Source organism: Stegastes partitus, unplaced genomic scaffold (genome assembly GCF_000690725.1).
Source record: "Stegastes partitus isolate 25-593 unplaced genomic scaffold, Stegastes_partitus-1.0.2 Scaffold271, whole genome shotgun sequence".
Lineage (NCBI taxonomy): Eukaryota > Metazoa > Chordata > Actinopteri > Pomacentridae > Stegastes > Stegastes partitus.
In genome coordinates this window covers 230,284-240,855 of record NW_007578002.1, presented here as the reverse complement: position 1 = coordinate 240,855, position 10,572 = coordinate 230,284, and the positions used below count along the sequence as shown (strand labels likewise).

The 10,572-nt window shown below is 40.7% G+C and overlaps 1 protein-coding gene across 1 annotated transcript in view; it reads left to right on the top strand.

Annotated features, from left to right (window-relative positions):
- Positions 1-10,572, top strand: part of pcdh1a (protocadherin 1a) — a 106,540-nt gene that overhangs the window by 62,670 nt on the left and 33,298 nt on the right. The gene's annotated exons all lie outside the window — the stretch shown is intronic.

Below are 10,572 nucleotides of genomic sequence, written 5' to 3'. Positions count from 1 at the left end.
TCTTCTCTGAAATCTGTCTTTTAGAGTGAGGTAGAGGAGGATCTGAGTCCTGGTGGCCAACCACCAACCGTCCTGGAGGTCCCCGACGGAGCTTCAGCTATCCCACTTCTGACACCAAGTTGTTGAGGAAATTTTCTATGATCTACATAAAGTCCAGTAGTCCGAGTTGTCTTTGTCTCGTTTTATTCAAAGCTTTGAAGGTACAGGTCATACAGAATGCAAGCAGTCTGCAGGAGAGTACCCATGGGTGCAGGCAGCATAGTATTCTTATACATGTACAGGCGTGGTCTTTACTCCCATGCTGGAAAAACAACAGCTGGGTGTCCAGGGTGTACTCATTCACAGACGTTAGAAGACTAAACACGCTGGATCAGGCGTCAAAAGTCTAAACACATGGGATGCACAACTTCTTCTTCCCATGTATGTTTACCTAGACGTTATGAGAACACACTTTTGGGCCTGTAACCTTTCCACTCAGCTTTAATGAAACTTAGAAAAACTTGCTTTGACATTCTTCATGCAGATGCAGTATTTTTCCATTACATCCTCACCAGGACGCGAACCGGCTACCTTTTTTGCTGAGAGGCAACGATGCTATCCACCGCTCCACCGTGCATGATAACATCTAATATCTAAATTGAGAATGTAAAGTTTAAAGCGTGGTGCTGAGAGGCCTGCTAACTGAGATATTTTACTAATAAGGTTATCAACTACCCTGCCTGCTTTGTTCATGTTCATTTACGCTCAAAACTAACACATCAAACTGAGCCTAGACCTGGTATCAAACATCATCCATCAAAAGCAGACACACATTATGGGCCTTTTTTTTCTTCTTTTTTTTGTCATTAAAGCAAATCACACAGCTCATCTGTTTTCTCTCTGTCCTGACTTTGACTCAGTTTGGAAGTCAGGAGTTAGCATCTCTATCCCTCTGTTTTGCATTGCTGAGGAGAACAAGATATAATCCAACTAAGCTTTTCTCCGAGTGCCAATTAATTGTTGATTTGCTTTATTGATTAAATCTCTTAAAAGTGCTTTTTGGATTAAACATGTTTCAGTTCAATCTAATTGTATAATTAGCCTTGTAGATGAAATCATACATTTTTTAACTCCTGAGTATTGGAATGGACGCGTGGCCACATGCAGTATGTAGTAGGACAGAAGTGTAGCTTCAGATGCTGAGGCAGATTTCTGATTTCATCTTACAGCATTGGAAACTGCTTTGGAGTAGGAAACTTGCAAGATGGCTGATTATAAGTGGGTAGACAGATGTAGCAATGATGTATTCCACGTTTTGTATACAGTTTACCACCCAGACATATACAGACTTGACCTGTAATTAATAAGAAACTTGGTGTCCAAAGTGAAGTGGAATGGTTCAGTGACATTTAAGAACTTAGACTGATGTACAGTAAGGCTGAATACTAAACATAAACAACAACAAAACAATAATAAGACGTAATTTAAGTGAGAAGTGTATTTTTGCATTTCTTTTCCACTAAAACAAATGCAAACATGATGGTGTGATTTTTGCGGCTGTCTGTACCAATCAAGCACGTTCCCTTAAGTCTTGAGGGCATGACTTCTTTGCCAAAACACATCTGTAGCACCACAATGCTTCGTTTATATTTATCCGTTGTGACACATTTCACATTTGTGAGAAAAATTGCAGCATCTGCGATTTGGATATTGCACTTTACTGTATTGCAGTTTCTATATTTGAAATAACTGTTTAGGCCTGGGGCTGCAGGGTGGCGCAGTTGGTTGGCCTTTTTGCTCGCAGCAAGAAGGTCGCCGGTTCGCGTCCCGGTGGGGGCACCGGAATCTTTCTGCGTGGAGTTTGCATGTTCTCCCCGTGCAGCGTGGGTTCTCTCCGGGTTCTCCGGCTTCCTCCCACACGGTCCAAAAACATGTTGAGGTTAATTGGTGACTCTAAATTGACCGTAGATGTGAATGTGAGTGTGCTTGGTTGTCTGTCTCTAAGTGTAGCCCTGTGATAGACTGGTGACCTGTCCAGGGTGTCCCCTGCCTTCACCCTCAGTCAGCTGGGATACGCTCCAGCCCCCCATGACCCTAGTGAGGATTAAGCCGTGTATAGATAATGGATGGATGTTTAGGCCTTAGCATAAACCATATATGTATTTAAAATATTGTGTTGTAATATTGCCATAATCCATTGACCGTTGAACCTGAATGGATCAACAATTTGTTATTTAAATGAATCATCTGGAATTCCGATCAGATCTTCTAAAGCGTTTCCATAAAGCAAAGTTCTGCAAAGTTCTTGAAGATCAACTGAGTACAGTCGTTCTCAAATGTATTCATACGCTCCCATTAAAGAAGGAAGAAAACAGGTGTCACTGAAATAAGTTGAAATTGACAAAAGTAATTATAAATAAAAATTTAATGAAAATCGTGACATTGGTTTTGAATTGTGGTTCAACAGAGATATTAAATACAAAAACAAAAAAAACAAGCAAACAAGCATGATGGGACCCGTAAACTAATATTTTGTTGAACAACCCTTTGAGCCGCAATCAAGTGTTTTCTGTAACTCTCAATCAGACTTCTGTACCTGTAGACAGGTGTTTAATTTTGGCCCACTGCTCATCAGCAAAGTGCTCTAATTTGTCTGGGACAGTTTTTTTTATTTTTTTCTAATTATTCTTTCAACCACAATTCAAAAGCAATGTCTCATTTGACTAAACTATAATTTAGGAAATTTTTATTTATTATTACTTTTTCAGTTTCTAGTTATTTGAGTGACTACTGGGAATCTTTTCTTTTTCTTTAAAGGAAGGATATGAATACATTTGAGATCGACTGTATATGCAGATATATAGAGGACAAAACAACATAAAGTGTATAGATAAGGAATTTGGCCACTTCAGCTTCTGTACTCCTTGGCATTAATTCTCAATGTGTGTTGAACTCTGATGGATCTTTCATAAGATTTTCCTGCATTGTGGTGTTTTGATGGTGATGTTGCTCTCCAACATGTCTGGACAAAATCTTGAAAAAGTGTTAAATTGGGTTGAGATCTGGTGACTCTGGAGGTCACAGCATGTGATTCGCATCCTTTAATACCCATCAAACCATCCAATAAGCGCTCGGATGGAGGCGCTGTCATCCTGGACGAGGCCACTCCCATCATGTTTCATCACAGGATAAAGGTGATCACTCAGAGCAACTTTGTATTGATCTGCAGTGACCCTTTGCTCTAAGGTGACAAGTGGACCCAAAACCACGCCAGCAAAACCTCCCCAGAGTGCCACTGGATCCCCTCGCTTTCCAAGTCAAGAGTTCAAGTTTTCCCTTCAGTTTGGCAGCAGTCTGTTGGTTTCTTTTTTTTTTAAATTTCCTTTTCCACCACCACATCACTTTCAGTGTGCTCTCTTTTGGAATCTGCAGCCACATTTTCCCACAAACCAATGTTTTTTTGTATCTCTTTCATCTTCTGATTCAAGGAGAGGAGTGAAATTGCTAATTTCAGCGGTACAAAAGACATCTATTTGTTAAGCAGGAATGTCAAGGCTCCACTTACTGTAAGTGAGTGGTAGCTGAAGAGCACTTCACGTGTCAAAGTGCACACATCAGAGACATCTGAACCATACGGCATGTAAAGAATACAGCCAGAGAAGAGGGAGAGAAAGAGAGAAAAAGCAGAGGGGTATCCAGGTTTGTCTCTATTCTTTTATATATGTGTCTCTGCAGAAGGAGTGAGTGGGTTGGGGTGAAGGTGAAGAAAAAGTCTAGTAGGAGATTGGAGGTAGCTGCTCACCTGGGGATGGGGTCAGGTGCAAAGAGCAGAGACGGAGGGCAGGGAGAGGTATGTGGGATTGCCGAGTAGGAGTATGTGTGAATGTTACAGTATCGTTTGAAATGGAGGGGGTTGCTAGGATACAAGGGATGAGATCAGATGCTCTTAGAGAGCACACACAATTTGTCGACTGGATTTGGCATCAAAAAAATTAGAGCCAATGATCACCACTTGTTTAAAAGGAAAACAACCGAGCGTTAGCAGTTTTGTGATCACAAGACCCCCGCTGCAAAATCAGCAGTTTACCACCCATAGGCATGTACAGTATACCGCAAAGCCTCGCAAATTTGATCATCCTCACACTTCACATAGTTAAAAAAAAAAAAAGAAAAGAAGAAGACATCTTTCATGTGCTTAATCCTACTTTTATTCTACAGCACTTGTGAATGCAAGCTACAGATGTCCGATGTGGCTGTGATTTCCAGGAAGAGAACGTTAAAGAAACAAATAGGTTTCTTTTCGAAGAAGCCGGTCTGACACAGCAGAACACTCTGCAACGTGTCAAAAGGAGAAATCACTACACACAACCTTATCAGCTCTGTGTATGCATAATTTAAAGGGGAGATGTTCAGTAATTGGCAAGGTTTAAATATCTTGAGCTATGGTAATTGAATAGTCTCCCCACTAATGGAAATGTGTCAGACATGCTCTTACACCCAGCAGACCGCAGACAGTGACTGACGGAGCACCAAGGCAAGGGAGTGATGCATGGAAAGAAAAAGAAAGGAAATTTTGTCTTATTATTTGCTTGGCTGTAGAGAAGAAGATGTCATGATGAGAAAGAGTGGCTGGGTCATGTTGTTCTGCTGCCATCGAGCTGCTTGGAATTATTCCATCTCTTTCTTCTAATATTTATCTTATGATAAACCCACTGTTAGCTCCAGGGCTACCCGAGTCCTGTTAGTTTTTATCTCATCATAACCCTTCTGGCTCTTTAGTTAGGTCTGACTGCAGACTGAAAACCATTCTATTCTTTCCAGTGGAAGTTGTCTCTGCAAAACGAAAAATCTTTTTTTTTTCAGATACTTAGCCAAGACGGCATTCATTGTAGCTGAGCTACAGTAGCGACCTGTCAAATCAAATCTAAGGCTGTGTTTTGGGAACCATAACAACCTAAATTGCAATGTCATAGAAAGCAAACAAAATAACACTAATAGCAAAAAAACAAAGGCTTTGATTTGAACCTACTTAGAGTGCTGCTCTCCTTCTCTTCATCATTAAGAGAAAATAATACATTCATTACTTTACAAATGAGCTCAAGGCTAGAGAGTGAGCTGCATATATGTGTGAAAAAAAACAACTATTATTACCATATCTTACACAACACAACACCTAGATGGTCTAGTCGCAGTCTGGCACTGTTGTGGTCCACTATATATTAGCTCCTATCCACCGGTTGCAATAATAATATTAAGTCAAGGATATACAATTTTGAAGGTGGCAATGCACTCAAGAGCCTTTTCCTTTGTCTGTTAGTAATATTGCTGCCCAGACACACCTTTTCCGTCGCGGCGTTTTCACTCTGAAAATTAAACCTGTCTTGTCAAATCTTCTGTGAGCTGAAGAAGTTATCACAAGGTCAAGTGGTCAAGCCTCCGTTGTTTCGGAAAAAATATATTTATGCTATTTGAGCAACACAGCTTAAAAAAAAGGAGATCCTTTTTGAATTCCATTTCCACAGTGGTAACATAAAATAAAAAAAAGAGGCACATCGTAATGTGTTGTTCTGGAGGGTTGTTAGTTCCGCCCTCCTGCAAGCCAGTAGCTTATCTTGTAATATTTACAGTGCCAGAGAGGTGTATCAGGAAGCTTGAATACTTCATTTTGTAACTGAGGTTCAAATCCTGCTCCTTTTACCGGAAAAAAAAAAAAAAAAATCCCCACCAGTGTGAATCAGAGGTGAGCAACCTTGATCTGCTGAAATTTGACATAGAGTCATGAGTTAAAATAGCAAGATCTGACAATGACAGCTGAACTATGAAACAACTATGAGAGAACAGATTATACCACAAAATGGGATTAGAATCTAAAGGCTGTTTGCAGATCTGCATATGTGTTTTTTTTTTCCTTCCTCCCCTCACAGATCAAAGCTACACCGAGGCACAAAATAGGTCTTTTTTTTTTTTTTTTGTGGGTGTGCAAAGAGCTTCTCTGCAGTCATTTTGTACAACCCTTGGTAATTGCTCAGTCCAATACATCTTGTTCTTTATAAATCAAATTAACACATTGATCAGCCAGGAAGCTGTCTAATAACAACACAAAGTGGGCCAGTAGAATCAGTCTTTTGAAGTCTGCAGCACTTGCTTCTTTTATAATTAATGCTAATGCGCTTTTGGCCCTATAGGAATCTTTTGTAGCGGTAGATCTCATTGTTTCGGTCCAGTATAACTGCAGACTGCACCTGTATGCAGTAGCTGTTGTGACCTGCGGGCCCACGTAAACAGATTGTGACAATGTGCATAAAAGATTAACACAAAAGAAATACAGTGGCATTGTGCAGATTTATTGTGTTTTTGAAATAAATATTCACTTGGTTTTTTTTTTATTGGGCGAATCATAAGTTTGCTAAGTATGTGCAAACCATAGAGCAAGTCTAGATAGAGGTCTTTCTAAAAACATTTTGTCTTTGGTGAGGTGAAATGCAAAATGTCAGCAGTCTCTCCTGTCAGACAGCAGGAGCACAGCTTCAGAATCAATGTCGGGAGGACGGTTCAAACTATTTCTGTTGTGATTGACTGGCATGCCAGCAGTTGAGCAACCATCAACAGCTGCAGAAATAACCCCACATGGGGGTTATAGCTGTTTGTTTTATGGTTTGATTTTTGTGGGTCAGGATGCAGAAGGAACATTACTTAGAAAGGAATATTTAACAATCTGCCAAAAAACTGAATATCTGGGGACACGTACTGTTGAAACCAGGACATATTCATCTATTTCAAAAGATTCCTCTGGACACCTACTGTGTCACTGAGACTGGAGACACAGGCTGTATTTCAAGTGAACTGTCGAACGGTTCCAATTGTGACAGAATGTGGCACGATTTTCGTCATTTAAGTCAATCAAATAAATGGGCATTCCCTGTTTGATCAGCGGCACAACACAGGCGGCGAGGAGGAAAACGCCTAGATCTGGCTACGGCCGGTACATAATGGAGCTTTGCTGCATTAGCACCAGCAGATATACTGTTTCATTCACTCTTTGAACCTTCGATTGCATCACCCTGCAGGATAATAGGCCCACTGTTCCCTCCGCCGTGGTCCCCAGTGCAAGTAATGAAACCCTATATGTGCTTAAAACAAGCTAGAATTTGACTGGTGGTGGCTAAATCATTACCACCACCACCACCAACATAATATAGACTACAGTATATCAGAGGGATGCTCTATCGTAATATTCAGACCATTTGTCAGGTAGTGGACAAATAATTGTGCTTCACACTATTAAACTAAGAAATGGGAAAGTCATTGTAGATAGAGAGCAAGAGAGAGAGAGATGGATTTGATGGGGGTTGGGAATAACAGTCTGACACGAAAGAAATTAATCCTCAATATCCACTGCTCCCAATGCACCTCCACAATTGCAGGCTCAGGCTGTCTAGTCCATTCATGAATCACTGGGCCTAGGAGACACGCAGGAGAAAACCACCAGCTCTCATAAATAAAGCAGGAACCTACTACAGTAGTGCCAATGAGTCATCCAGGTCTGTTCTCATTCAGTTTTGGAAAGGGGAAAGGCATGACAAACACCACCAACACTCACAAAAAAAACTGGCCATGATTGTGTTTATACTAAAACCTTAACCATCACTAAGTGCTTGCCATCAGCCCAGAAGCAGCATTTAGCCCACGAGAGCAACTCCATGAAGAACAGATAAAGAACACACATTTAATTTTCTGTTATTGATTGAGGCCCGTCGTGTGGATTTTGGATTCGGCGATCGATCCGAGACAGATGATACAAGGTGGCTGTCAGGCGCGGAACATTTTTTATTTGAACATATATACAGTACTAGATTTCTGCCCAACTCACCAGAGATGCTTCACATCAAAATGTCACTAAAATGCCACCAGGGATATGGAGCTATTTTTTTCCTTCCCCCCTCCTCCCTCCTCTCTCATATGCCTCTAATGTCTGAGGGAAGAAAACACAGATGAATTCCTTGAGTGGTTGTTCATTATCTCCATCAAATGACATACTTACGGTGATCCGCGGTATTTGAATTCTGATGGCAGTAGATCAGCTTAGATTTACGAGGACAGTGTTGTTTTACCGTCATTGTGTTTGAAGCTTAGCAGAAGGGCCACGTCGTGTACAATCGGAGCAGCTGTTACAATCTATAGGAGCAGGAAACTCTTTTGTTTTAGGCATCATCCGCCGTGTGTGAAGGAGTCAGCAGGTCCTACGACAAATATAACAAGATAAAAGATTTGGAAACGGCGAGCCAATAAGACCTCATTATTCGCATGTTTCCCCCCAGACGTCGTGCGCGACAACTTTCACTGACTTTGCAATGCTAAACTTGCCGTGTGTATAAATATATAAACTGCTCCACGACACGGCGGAGCCTCTCGGGGGGGTTTCTGGCTGGGTTACTCAGGGAATTTTTTTCGTATTGGAGGGATCAATATGTGGACTTGAACTTGGTACAGACCTCAGAAAGAAAAAGGCTCATACCAGGGGCTATTTTAAAGACAATTTGGAACTGTTTCTCCAGCACCAATCAGTCAACTTTCCTGCACTTTTCGCAGACAAGTGAACTTTTCATTACAAGTTATACTCTCTTTTTTTCTTGTCCTTACTCTTTTATAATGCTAGATATGCATTTTTCATTGCACCATATATGCATTTTAAAATAAAGTCCATCCTGCAAACCGTAGCTTGTAAATGCTGCGGCGTGTGTGACGTTACTCAGTTCAGCGAATGTTCTCTCCTCTGTGTTTCTGTCACATAAAGAAAATAAATAAATAAACATGAGACGTCAACTCATGTATGATGCTTCCCCCCTCCCGCCCCCGTTCAGTTTTAATTATTTATTTCCCACCTGACAAGCCGTATGATACGAACTGTAAGGAGCCGTGTCCCCCTGCATGCGCTATGTTTTATGGAAAGACCCTGACAAGTATGTCCTGGATTCAGGCCATAACTTTATTTTCAAAATGCTTTAAGAGTTATGGCAGGCATTACTTCTTGCTGTTTTGCCAAAATCAGATAAATTAATGTGCTCAATACAGACAGTTAGGAGCCACTCTGCCGATTGGCTCCCATTAGATTGCGGTGATGATGAAATATTTCCAATCTGCTGCACTTAAAGGCTGACAAACCACAAACTCATCCTTAGAAATCACTTCCATATCCATCTATATCCAGCTTTTGGAGGAAAACTAAGACTTACTAAGCAGACTTACAAACCCTCTGAAGGGATAAATGTCAATAAAAGTAAAATACTACTTTCTGACAACTATTAATAAACAGCAGGTCACTTTTTTTTTTTTTTTTTCCTGTGTGCAAAGACAGGTATCTTGTTTGTATTATGAAGTAAAAAAGAAAAAACCCCAGTGTGACATATTGGTCCAATAAAGGCCCTCTTTCCTCAGCTGGAGGTCACCGGTTTCAGCAATAACAATACGCCCATGGCAGGAAAAGTGAGATCCATGCTGCCGCTGCCATCGGATTCCTGTAATCTTGTGAAGTTAATTCCTTTCAGGTGGTAGAGAAAAACGCCTGGCAGATGGTGATCAGTATTGACATTTAAGGTTGTTGTTGAGCGTTGTGAGGGAACAAATATGGCATGCCGGCTTTTAGGACATCTATTGATTTGTGTGACATACAACATATTTCATATCGGGCTTCTGGCTTTTTTTTTTTTTTTCAAACACACGTCTTTCCCCCAGATCCAATCAAGAACATGCTTTCGTTTAACAGATTAAATGAAAGGTCAAACAATGGATTCTGGAAAATTTGAGACTCATAGTTGACTGGCTACCCCCCCCCCTAGTTGCTCCGTAGGTCCCACAAGTCGGTGTTATTATTTAGAGGTATTGAAGTGTAGCCGCATATCTGTTAGGGACAAAGGTTTGTGACTCCATAGTGTCGAAGTCACAAGCCTTTCAATGCGCTGATGGACAGGGTCAAATACCATGATCTGTATTTATCAGCGGGATGCTGCTCCTGTGCTGTAAATGTGATTTTAAAGCCTCTTTATCCTCTTTTTGAGGATTTGCAGTATGGCAGATCACATGTGAGTCTCCCTGCACTTAAGCTACACTATCAGCAGCTCAGTAGGCTATCCATAACACAACCACAGCCTCTTTTCATTTAGTTTTTTTTTTTTTTTTGCATTTATTTAGGCGCTATACTCATTGGATACCGTTCAAATTCATGAAGCAATCTGCTAAGTGCCTTAACGTTACTACTTTAAGCCAATGAAAGTATTGTGGGAAAAATATCAGCGCTGCATCTGTCTTTGTTGCCTAAGAAGCTCATTCGTAAAGCACTTGTTCACTCAAAAAAAAGATTAGATAACCACCAGTTTACAGATAACAGCATGGTGTAGTTTATATTGGGATAAGGTAAATATTGAGCTTAAAAGTTTAAAGGATTTTTTTTTTCCCTTCAGAAATTCTAAAACTGCTATAGTGTAAGTGATAGTACACGGTGAAATGGAAACAGATGGAGAGTGGAGGGAACAGCATGTTTATTCATTTGATGTTGAGAGCATCACAAAGACTGACAGTTTGTCGATAGTATTAGGG